The sequence below is a fragment of the Castor canadensis genome, chromosome 2 (genome assembly GCF_047511655.1).
Source record: "Castor canadensis chromosome 2, mCasCan1.hap1v2, whole genome shotgun sequence".
In the NCBI taxonomy this organism is placed as follows: domain Eukaryota; kingdom Metazoa; phylum Chordata; class Mammalia; order Rodentia; family Castoridae; genus Castor; species Castor canadensis.
The window spans coordinates 176445498-176458342 of record NC_133387.1 but is presented as its reverse complement, the minus strand read 5'-3'; the positions used below and the strand labels follow the sequence as shown (position 1 = coordinate 176458342).

Below are 12845 nucleotides of genomic sequence, written 5' to 3'. Positions count from 1 at the left end.
CAATGTAAGTGTTGCTCTGTGGCTGTCCTATGCATTATGGAGAGTTTACCTGTATTCTGGACATTTAAACATTATTTGGATTTCTATAAAATATACACAGAGAAGCACAGAGTCACTAAAAAGGGTTGAAATGCATTTGAAGGGTTACAGCCAGAGAAAACCATGACCTCTGATAATTGCTGCAACCTTTGAACAATATCAGCATCATCATATATACTCCCAAATTTGTGTACATAAGAAATAAAGCAAAAAAAGATCATCTTATCAACTTAGTTTAAAAAACTCAACCCTCATATTGTATTTCATTTCTATCACAGTGTTTACATTTATTTTAAAATGTAAAACAAATATTTTGGGGAGAAAGTAGATAAAAGATTAGATATGAGCACATTCACTATAAAGTAGAGATTTCTTTGAAACTTTTATTATTCCTTAGAAAATATATGAAGGATATATTCCTGGGGAGCTGTTTTTAAGCAATGATTTATAACTAAATTACATTATTTATTTTGAGAAAATGAAATATTTCCTTCCTAGTGTTCACTCGCTCTGAGAGTGTGCTGCTTTGTCTTCAGCTTCAATAGCGCTTTCTTCACCTCCTTGTTCCTCAGGGTATACACAGCAGGGTTGAGCGGGGGTGTGAGCACAGTGTACAAAACGGCCACAACCCCATCCACAGCACCCCTGGAGCCTAGGTAAATGAAAACACAAGGCACAAAGAAACATGACCACAATGCAGGGCAAGCACAAGTCTGAAAGGCTGTGTCACCCCTCTGAGGTGCAGAGTCTCAGGATGGAGCACACAATGGACACATAGAACAGCACTATCGGGAAAAAGCAGCCCAAAGCCACTACCCTGATGTTCACAAAGATGACCATCTCATTGGCTGAGGCGTCTGCATAGGCCAGCTTGAGGATGAGTGGTGCATTGCAGAAATAGTGGGTTTGGTTGGGCCCTCAGTAGGGCAAATGGAATGTCAGGGTGATCTGGACATCAGAGTGAAAGGAACCACTGATTCAGGTGCCAGTGTCCAGGAGGGCACACGTTCCCCCACTTATCATGATGCTATACCTGACTGGATAACTGATAGCCAGATAGTGATCATATGACACAATTGTGTAAAGGAAAAACTCAGTGCTCCCCAGGAAGTGGGAGGAATAGAGCCGGGGCACACAGCTGTGGAAGGAGATAGCCCTGCCTTCCAGGGATGTCAAAGTCATGAGCATTTTGGGCACTGTGACAGTGGAGAACCACATATCAATGAAGGACAGGTTTGTGAGGAAGTAGTACATGGGTGTGTGGAGGTGAGAATTGACCCTGATCACCAGAAGGATGAGAAGTTTCCCCAGCACAGTAAGAACATAAATATCCAAGAAGATTCCAAACAGTAATGGTGTCCAGGAAGGGTCAGTGGGGAAAACCTGTGAGGAAGAATGTTGTCACTAAACTCAAGTTTGTCATTTTTTCCATCCTCAATCAGACTCCCTGTAGAGATATAAGGAGCAATCAGTCTTTAGCATGTTACTGAGAACTGAGAATCCTCTATGTGGCAACTGCAGCATCCATGATAGATAATTCTAGAGCTCTACTTGACTTTGCTTGTTACAAACTTCTTTGGTAAAGATGATGGGATGATTTTAGTCTCTCTCTCTCTCTCTCTCTCTCTCTCTCTCTCTCTCTCTCTTTCTCTCTCTCTCACACACACATAACACAACACAAATATATGCAGAAGAAAGTGTGAAAAAATCATCTTTCTCATGAAGGACAGGTTGGTGAGGAAGTAGTACATGGGTGTGTGGAGGTGAGAATCCACCCTGATCACCAGTAGGATGAAGAGGTTCCTCAGCACAGTGAGAACATCAATCATCACAAAGATTCTAAAGAGTGTGGTGTTCAGGGTAGGTGGGAAAGCCTGTGAAGAAGGATGTTGTCATAGGCTCACATTTGACATTCTTTCCATTCTCAATCATGCTCCCTGTAGAGATCTAAGGAGCAACCAGCCTTTAGCATGAAATTGAGTACAGAGAATTCCTTCTCCAAGTGGCTCCTGCATCATCCATAGTAGATCATCTTGAGTTGTACTCAACTTTGCTTGTCACAGAGCTTATTTATAAAGGTGATCAGATGATTTCAGCAACTCTTACTCTCATATAGACTCACAGAGAAATATAGAGAAGAAAGTAGAAGGCTATTTTGTTACCTATTTATTGGTATGTTAGTCATCTTTCCATTACTGTAACAATCACCCGAGTCAATTTGTTTAATAAGGAAAAAGTGTTTCTCAGTCTCTCAGTTATGGAGGCTTTAGTCTGTGATTGGTTAGCCCCATTTCTTTTGGGCCTCTGTTAAGGCAGCCCATCATGGCACCAGCACATGGAAAAACAACTCATCTCATGGCCAGGACATAAAAGACAGAAGAAGAAGAAAGGGGCTGTGTCCTCATGTCCCCTTTAAGAGCACATCTCCAGTGATGGGAAATCCTCACACAAGACAAGATCCTTTAACTGTTCCACCAACTCCCAATAGTGTCACTGGTTGGGGAATAAGAGTTTAACATAAGAGCCTTTTGTGGGACACTAATTCAAATTATAGCCATTACTGTATTTTAAAATTAGCACAAGCTTAGTGAATGAAACACCAATTTATTATAGCACTGTTTCTGTGGATCAGGTCAGTTGGAGTATCTGCTCAATGTCTCTTCAATTTTAATCAAGGTGTCAACTGGGGATATAATCTCATCTAAGACTCAAGATTCTCTTCTATGTTATTGAGACTGTTACTAAAACTGAGTTCCTTGCACTTTGGGACTGAAGTTCCAGTTTTCTTGATAGTTCTTGGCAGATCAAATCACTCTAAGTTCCTGGAGGCCACTCTAGGTCCTAAGAAGTCCTATTCACCTGACCTTACATATGGCAGCTACTTTTCCAAAGCCAGAAAGAGAATCACTGTCTGATTTATAGCACAGTGTTATGTGATACTATGTAATCAACAGAATGAACCCCCATCATATACACAGGTCCCACACACTCAGGGTGATTTTTCAGGGAGTATTTACCTATTAGAAGGAGATTTTGAGGCTATTTGGAATTCTACCTGTTATATTCTATTTTCTTTGAATTTCATAAAGAAACTTGTAGAGCCAAGAATTTAATTGTTGATAGCAATTAATATTTCAAAACTCACAGTAACCTTCAATCATTCTCCAGTGTCCTCGCTTTTTATCTGATGTTACTAATACAAGCTTCCTGAGAAGTTACAGGCAGTAAATAAGATGATATGCATAAAGTACTTAGTACAGTTCTTCACAATACTAAGCTTGTCATGTGATAACTGCATAATAAATGATAGTGAATCACACAACATTGTGCCTTTTCAGAACTTAGAGATATAGAGAAGTAAATTCCCTTTGTATTTCCTCATACTTCTTATTTTCAAAAGGAGCTTTTTCAGAAAGCTTTCCTCTCTGTTATTGTTACTATTGTCCCACTACTGCCAGTTTCTAATAGGGTTTCTCCATGTTCTCAGAGAAAGTAAGAATATCATTCAATCTCCACATTGGGATTCCTCTCAATAACCCGTATGTTCCAGATGGAACTAACCTCATACATAGGCCAACCTCATGCTTCTCCTTTACTTAACCAACACTTATGAATTCTAAGAACATCGTAATTGCTCCCCCAGCCATAATCTATCAGGTAAGGGACAGTTTTTCTGTCATGCATCCTTCCATCCTCAGTATCTGAACATTTTCTAATATTTATTTTATTAGGAATCACATTTCATTCCCCCCACTTTCTCCTACTCCTCACACTCATAAACCTAGACAGTGTTCTCCTACGAGGAGATGATTCTATCAAGTGTATACTACTTATTCAATATCTACAACCTGACACAAAAAATAGAATCAGTGCAAGCAAAGGGGACCTATGCCATCTTTATAGTGAGAAACATTGGGAAACTGTACAGTTGAAATTGAGGCAGAAATGCTTTTGACTTAATACAAAGTACTGGAAAAAGGAGAATGATGGAGGTGGTGAATTCAACTATGATATTTTGTAAAAACTCTTCTAAATGTAACACTGTGCCCCAATACAAAAATAATAAATAAAAAGTTAATTTTATTCTGAAAAAATACAAAGTACTCCTGGTGATTAATTTTTATTAATATAATATGCTCATTGTTATTAAACCAATGATAGTTAATTGTTCTGTGGGAGAAGAGCATGAAACTCATTCCCTACTCAACTCAAATAAAATGTATCTTATCTCCATGAAACATGGCTTAAGCTACGTTAAATCTGTATTTTTTCAAATATTAGAATAAATGGTAGAGACAAGACTATAAATTACTGTTATAACTACCAACATGGTTCTTAGAACTGCAAAAATAGAACATTTCTGAAATTTCTACTGTATCAGCAGGACTTAATCACTAATATGGGTTAATATTCAGATTTAATAAAACTGTGGAAATTTTTCACCAGGTAAAGTCTAAGATAGCCTGAGACTTAGGCAGGAATCTCAGAGAGGTCAATGTTTGACTTGCAGAGACACGGTTGCTTTCTGTACTCACCCAATTATTCTGTCAATCAATTATCTATCACCTGTCTATCTGAAACTATTATGATGAGGATGAAGTTTAACAATCTCACAGTAACACTGTGTACATGAAAGCTTAAGGTAAACAAAAGAAAAAAATCAGGGTAGAATAAGTTATATTTACCTAAAACTCACCTTATAGGACATGATTCATTTCAGTAGTAAAACTCACCAGAATTTTTCCTACAATTTTTTGACAACTTCAAGCAATATACAGGCACTAGTTTTCAAGCTGTCACTCAAAGTACAAATACGCAGTATTTTCAATAGGAATAGTCCATTTCTAATCAAGAACCAAGCTAGTTAAAGGGCAGAGAATGGAGAGTAACACGGTAAGTGCGTAGGGGCTTAACTTGGTTTTGGTCCCACAAGTGATACAATTACTCCTGGGTTTCCAGGTTCTCTCAATGAGCACAAAAACAAGAAGACCACAGTAAAAGCTTGTAATAAACACAGGCATTTTCCTACATGTTTATTTGAACCCTTCTGGGATGGCCCATGTCTCCTGGAACTAATATTTATACCTAAGAGAGAGGTAGCACCTAGTTACCCCTTTCTCTCACAGGTGATGGAGACACACAGTTTGTTCTCAGTTTAAAATTGTCCAGAAGTCACAATGGTCATCACTTTTGTGCACGCTCCAGTTCAATATCACTGTTTTGCTATCTTTTTAGAGAAAGTTAAAACATCCCAATTCTGTTTTATAGGGTTTTAGACTCATTTTTTCCAAAGAAATACCTACAAATCCATAAAGATTTACCAAATCATTATGTAATAATTAGTTATTTCTGTTAATTTATCATTGCTTTTACAAGAATAAGCAAACACGTGTGATATTTCATAGGTTTATCTTCTTTTGTAAATTAACTAACTCTTCAGAAACTTTATTCATTTCTTTTGAAGTAGTAGTCTTTTTCTTATTGATTTGTCTGCAAATTTACAAATAAAGAATACCAATTCATTGCTTTATCATAAGGTGAAATGTGCTTTCAAATTTGCCTTTGTTTAGATATTTTATTTGCTTCTATATATTTTTAATGTGCTATTAAATTATATCAGTGGATTCGAATATGGTTCTTGATGCTGGCATTTTGCTTTACAAAGTTCTTTCTTACATGAAATGTTTATCAGTTTTCACTTGCATAATATTTAGTGCTTTGAATTTTTTTTTCCCCCTTACTTCATTTGGAATTGATTTTACTTTAGGTAATGTTAGGGGAGCAATGACAGAGGTAACTCCATTTTAGATGAGTGAGGCATTTTAGAAACAGACATGTAAAAGCCTCTAACCAAAATAACAAAATGCAACTGCAAGATGTGCAGCCCAAGTCCAGGGCGAGGTGACCAGACTTTCTTGGATCTAATGTCCACATATGAGGAGGAACATACGATTTTTGGTCTTTTGGGCCAGGCTAACCTTACTAAGAATGATGTTCTCCAATTCCATCCTATTACTAGCGAATGATAACATTTCGTTCTTCTTCATGGCTGCATAAAATTCCATTGTGTATAGATACCACATTTTCTTAATCCATTTGTCGGTGGTGGGGCATCTTGGCTGTTTCCATAACTTGGCTATTGTGAATAGTGCCGCAATAAATATGGGTGTGCAGGTGCCTCTGGAGTAACCTGTGTCACAGTATTTTGGGTATATACCCAAGAGTGGTATTGCTGGATCAAATGGTAGATCAATGTTTAGCTTTTTGAGTAGCCTCCAAATTTTTTTCCAGAGTGGTTGTACATTCCCAACAACAGTGTAAGAGGGTTCCTTTTTCCCCACATCCTCTCCAATACCTGTTGTTGGTGGTGTTACTGATGATGACTATTCTAACAGGGGTGAGGTGGAATCTTACTGTGGTTTTAATTTGCATTTCCTTTATTGCTAGAGATGGTGAGCATTTTTTCATATGCTTTCTGGCCATTTGAATTTCTTCTTTTGAGAAAGTTCTGTTTAGGTCACTTGCCCATTTCTTTATTGGTTCATTAGTTTTGGGAGAATTTAGTTTATTAAGTTCCCTATATATTCTGGTTATCAGTCCTTTGCCTGATGCATAGTTGACAAATATTTTCTCCCATTCTGTGGGTGTTCCCTTCAGTTTAGAGACCATTTCTTTTGATAAACAGAAGCTTTTTAGTTTTATGAGGTCCCATTTATCTATGCTATCTCTTAGTTACTGTGCTGCTGGGGTTTCGTTGAGAAAGTTCTTACCTATACCTACGAACTCCAGAGTAGTTCCTACTCTTTCCTGTATCAACTTTAGAGTTTGGAGTCTGATATTAAGATCCTTGATCCATTTTTAGTTAATATTGGTATAGGGTGATATACATGGACCTAGTTTCAGTTTTGTGCAGACTGCTGATGAGTTTTCCCAGCAGTTTTTGTTGAAGAGGCTACTATTTCTCCATCATATATTTTTAGCTCCTTTGTCAAAGACAAGTTGGTTGTAGTTGTGTGGCTTCATATCTGGGTCCTCTATTCTGTTCCACTGGTTTTCATGTCTGTTTTTATTGTTATTGTTTTGTAATATAGTTTGAAGTCAGGTATTGTGATACCACCGTCATTGTTCTTTTGACTGAGTTTTGCTTTGGCTATTCGTGGCCTCTTGTGTTTCCATATAAATTTAATGGTAAATTTTTCAATCTCTTTAATGAATGTCATTGGAATTTTGATGGGAATTGGCATTAAACATGTAGATTACTTTTGGGAGTATCAACATTTTTACTATGTTGATTCTACCAATCCATGAGCATGGGAGATCTCTCCACTTTCTATAGTCTTCCTCAATCTCTTTCTTCAGAAGTGTATAGTTTTCCTTGTAGAGGTCTTTCACATCTTTTGTTAGATTTACACTTAGGTATTTGATTTTTTTTTTTGAGGCTATTGTAAGTGGAATTGTTTTCATACATTCTTTTTCAGTGTGCTCATTGTAGTGTATAGAAATGCTAATGATTTTTCTATGCTGATTTTATATCCTGCTACCTTGCTATAGTTATTGATGATGTCTAGAAGCTTCTGAGTAGAGTTTTTTGGGTCTTTAAGGTATAGGATCATGTCATCTGCAAATAGGGAAATTTTGACCATTTCTTTACCTATTTGTATTCCTTTTATTCCTTCTTCTTGCCTAATTGCTCTGGCTAGGAATTCCAGCACTATGTTGAATAGGAGTGGGGATAGTGGGCATCCTTGCCTGGTTCCTGATTTTAGAGGGAATGGTTTCAGTTTTTCTCCATTAAGTATAATACTGGCTGTAGGTTTGTCATATATAGCTTTTATAATGTTGAGGTGCTTTCCTTCTATTCCTAGTTTTTTCTTAGAGTTTTTATCATGAAATGGTGTTGGATCTTATCAAAGGCTTTTTCTGCATCTATTGAGATGATCAAGTGGTTTTTGTCTTTGCTTCTGTTAATGTGGTTTATTACGTTTATTGATTTTCATATGTTGAACCACCCCTGCATCCCTGGGATGAAGCCTACTTGGTTGTGGTGAATAATCTTTTTGATGTGTTGTTGAATTCGGTTTACCATTATTTTATTGAGGATTTTTGTGTCGATGTTCATTAAGGAGATTGGCCTATACTTCTCCTTTTTGGAGGTGTCTTTGCCTGGTTTTAGGAGAAGTGTAATACTGGCTTCATAAAATGTGTTTGGCAGTTTTCCTTCCCTTTCTATTTCATGAAACAGTTTAAGGAGGGTTGGTATCAGTTCTTCCTTAAAGGTCTGATAGAATCCAGCACAGAATCCATCAGGTCCTGGACTTTTCTTTTTGGGGAGACTCTTGATTGCTGCTTCCATTTCATCTTGAAGTAGTCTCTGATGATTTCCTGGACTTCCATGGAGTTTGTTGTTATCTCCCCTTTTGCATTCCTGATTCTACTAATTTGGGTTTTTTCTCTCCTCATTTTAGTCAGGTTTACCAGGAGTCTATCGATCTTGTTTATTTTTTCAAAGAACCAACTTTTTGTTCCATTAATTCTTTGTATTTTTTTTTGGTTTCTATTTCTTTGATTTCAGCTCTTATTTTTATTATTTCTCTCCTTCTAATTGTTTTGGGATTTGCTTGTTCTTGTTTTTCTAGGAGTTTGAGATGTATCATTAGGTCATTGATTTGGGATCTTTCAGTCTTTTTAATATATGCACTCATGGCTATATACTTTCCTCTCAGGACTGCCTTACCTGTTTCTCATATGTTCCCGTAGGTTGTGTTTTCATTTTCATTGACTTCCAGGAACTTTTTAATTTCCTCTTTTATGTCATCGATGATCCATTCTTCATTAAGTAATGAGTTATTTAGTTTCCAGCTGTTTGCATGTTTTTTGTCTTTACTTTTGTTGTTGAGGTCTACTTTTACTGCATTGTGATCAGATAGTATGCACAGTATAATTTCTATTTTCTTGTATTTGCTGAGACTTGCTTTGTGCCCTAGGATATGATCTATTTTGGAGAAGGTTCCATGGGCTGCTGAGAAGAATGTATATTGTGTAGAGGTTGGATGAGATGTTCTGTAGACATCAACTAGGTCCATTTGATCTATTGCATATTTTAGATCTTGGATTTCTTTATTGGTTTTTTGTTTGGATGACCTATCTATTGATGATAATGGGGTGTTAAAGTTTCCCACAACCACTGTGTTGGCATTTATATATGCTTTTAGGTCTTTCAGGGTATGTTTGATGAAACTGGGTGCATTGACATTGGGTGCATACAGGTTGATAATTATTATTTCCTTTTGGTCTATTTCCCCTTTTATTAGTATGGAATGTCCTTCTTTATCTCGTTTGATCAATGTAGGTTTGAAATCTACTTTGTCAGAGATACGTATTGCTACTCCTGTCTGTTTTTCGGGCCATTGGCTTGGTAAGTCTTCTTCCAGCCTTTCATCCTAAGTCTATGCTTATTTCTGTAGGTGAGATGGTCTCCTATAAGCAACAAATTGTTGGATCTTCCTTTTTAATCCATTTCGTCAAGCGCTGCCTTTTGATGGGTGAATTAAGTTGGTTAACATTAAGCATTAGTACTGATAGGTATGTGATAATTCCTGTCATTTAGTTGTCTTAGTTGTTTGAAGGTTTGATTGTGTGTACCTAAGTTGAGGTTACTCTCTACTGTCTTGCTTTTACTTTTCCTGTGGTTTGGTTCTGCCTGTCTTTTCATGGTTAAGTTCGGTTTCTCTTTCTGCGTGCAGAATCCCTTGCAGAATCTTTTGTAGTGGTGGCTTTGTGGTCACATATTGTTTTAGTTTCTGCTTATCATGAAAGACTTTTATTGCTCCATCTATTTTGAATGATAGTTTTGCTGGGTAGAGTATCCTGGGGTTGAAGTTATTTTCATTCAGTGCCCGGAAAATCTCACCCCACTCTCTTCTTGCTTTTAATGTTTCTGTTGAGAAGTCTGCTGTGATTTTGATGGGTTTACCTTTGTATGTTACTTGTTTTTTCTCTCTTACGGCCTTCAATATTCTTTCCTTAGTTTCTGAACTTGTTGTTTTAATGATGATATGTCGTGAAGTAGTTCTATTTTGATCTGGTCTGTTTGGTGTCCTGGAGGCCTTTTGCATCTATATGGGAATATCTTTTTCTAGATTTGGGAAATTTTCCATTATTATTTTGTCAAATATATTATGCATTCCCTTCGCTTGCACCTCTTCTCCTTCTTCAATGCCCATGATTCTCAAGTTTGGTCTTTTGATGGAGTCGGTGAGTTCTTGCATTTTCTCTTCACAGGTCTTGAGTTGTTTAATTAATAGTTCTTCAGTTTTTCCTTTAATTACCATTTCATCTTCAATTTCTGAGATTCTGTGTTCTGTTTATTCTATTCTGCTGGATTGGCCTTCTGTTTGTTTTGCAGTTGTGTTTCATTCTTCTTTCTGGGGTTTTCCGTATCCTGGGTGTTTTCCTCTTTAATGTTGTCTATTTTTGTCCTGAGTTCATTTATCCATTTATTCATTGTGTTCTCTCTTTCACTTTGGTGTTTATACAGTGCTTCTGTGGTTTCCTTTATTTCTTCTTTTGCTTTTTCAAGTTCTCTATTTTTGTTGTCTTGGAATTTCTTGAGTGTCTCCTATACATTTTGGTTGACCCTATCCAGTATCATCTCTATAAAATTCTCATTGAGTACTTGTAGTATGTCTTCTTTTAAATTATTCTTGTGGGCTTCATTGGGTCCTTTGGCATAGTTTTTCTTCATTTTGTTGGAGTCTGGATCTGAGTTTCTGTTTTCTTCATTCCCCTCTAGTTCCTATACTAATTTTTTGCTGTGGGGAAACTGGTTTCCCTGTTTTTTCTGTCTTCCTGTCATTGTCTTTGGTGTTGTTACTGTCCCTGTACTGTGTGCAATTAAGTATTTTCTAGCTTGTAATATAAGAATGGTAATATTTAGAATGGAAGGGTGAGCTGAGATGGAAAGCAAGAAGTTAAAGAAAGGGGGAAAACAAATACACAACAAGAAGGAGAAAACAGAACAAGGTGTCAGACAAGAAAGTTTCAAAGGTTTAAACAGGGAGCATTAGTGTACTAATGGACAGTAAGGTGAACAGACATTAGAGACACAGAGAGAGGATTGAAAATCAAAAATAAAAAAAATAAAGATAAGAATAAAAATAAAAAATAAGTAAACGAAAGAAATACCTATATATAAAAATGAATTAAAATAAGATGAAAAATAGAAAAATTTTTTTAAAAAAACAAAAAACATCCAAGTTCAAATGCAATGAAGTTTCAGTCTTAATAATTTGGGTGTCCATCACAGTCTCCAATCCTGGAGATGGTGTCTCAGATGTTGTTCTGTAGTTGTCTCATGAAAGGCAATGCATAAAGTAGAAGAAAACTACACACACACACACACACACACAAAACCCCACCAAGTGTCCCAAGTTCAAATGCAATACAGTTTCAGTAAGTTTTTCAGCATGCAGGTGTAATTTGGTTATTCTCTCATCAAGGGTAGGGAGAAAAAGGATAAAAAGAGTCTGGAGACTGTTCTGAAAATGGTATCTGCAGCTGTGGCTTGCCTGCCCACTGCTGTCAGCCTGCTGTTGCTGGCAGCATTATTTATGCAGATCTCTGGGGTGAGCTTAGCTCTCACCTGGCCCCACAATGTTTGTTTGCTCAGAGTTCTCTTGTGCGGGTGCCTCTGCTGCAAGCTTTCCCCTTTCCAAGCACACTGGGAAAGGTGACACTGCACCTGCATTGTCAGGCCTGCATGTTTATTTACAGTTCATGTGGTTCGTGGGTCTTCCCCCCTCTACTGTGCAGTTTTCCTCCCACCGCCACTTTCACAAGCTTTCCTGCTCCTGATTACTGGGCGGTGCTGCTGCTCCTGCCAGCCACCATGTTTGTTTACAGTTCACATGGGAAGTGGGTCTTCCCTCCTCTCCTGTGGAGTTTTCCTCCCTCCGCCACTCTCACAAGCTTTCCCGCTCCTGGTTGCTGGGTGCATGCCCCCGCTCCCGCCAAAGCCTTTCCAGCCTGCCTGGCTTGTTTATTTACAGTCCCAGGAAGGAATCCCTTCCCCCAATCTTCAGCGCTCAGGGTGCCCCACCCTCTTTCCCACGTGTCTTTATTGTTCTTATTGCTTATTACTCATTTTCTCTTTCTTCCCTGTGTGGAGGTCAGTCTGTCCAGAAGGCTATGTTGCTCTGGCCCAGGCTTGTCTGTGGGAGTACCATTGTACTGCAAAGCTCACCTGGTCCGTGTCTTCCCAAGCCATCTGGGCGTGGGCAACTGGTGGCCAAGGGGCCCTCCTGGTTTCTCCATTTAACATGAAGTGGAGATTCTCTGAGCCAGTTGGTTAGCTTCAATGTGGCTGGTTCTTCATAAAGGGTTTTTTCCTGAGGTTTCTCAGGACCATGAAACAATACCCCAAGTTTTGTTCAGTAGGAACTTGAGATTGGATGTAGCTTTAACCTTTTTGGTTCCAGGATATACTGGTAATATAGCTGAGGATGTGGATGCTTAATTATCACAGCTGCATTGAGAGATTTCAGCTAATAAAGAGCAGTTGCTCATTCCAAACATCACTGGACTGTATGATTTCCAAAAATTGGACTCTCTGAGAACTGCAAACTCTTTCTCTCCTGATCCCCAGTCCAATGACAAAGTTATTGTTCAGGGTAAATCTGGCCAGCCCCTAGAGCACTATATTACCCAGCCTCTGTTCTGCTCTTGGGGAGACCTCCTCTTCTGTCACCCTTTCCTCATAGTACCTAAAACTCCAGTCCGTTTTATTGATTGACATCGGGTCTTGCAAT

General features: G+C 38.0%; 1 pseudogene; it reads right to left on the bottom strand.

Annotated features, from left to right (window-relative positions):
• Positions 1–540: 540 nt before the first annotated feature.
• On the bottom strand, positions 541–1462 carry LOC109678101 (olfactory receptor 10G9-like; annotated as a pseudogene).
• Positions 1463–12845: the final 11383 nt, after the last annotated feature.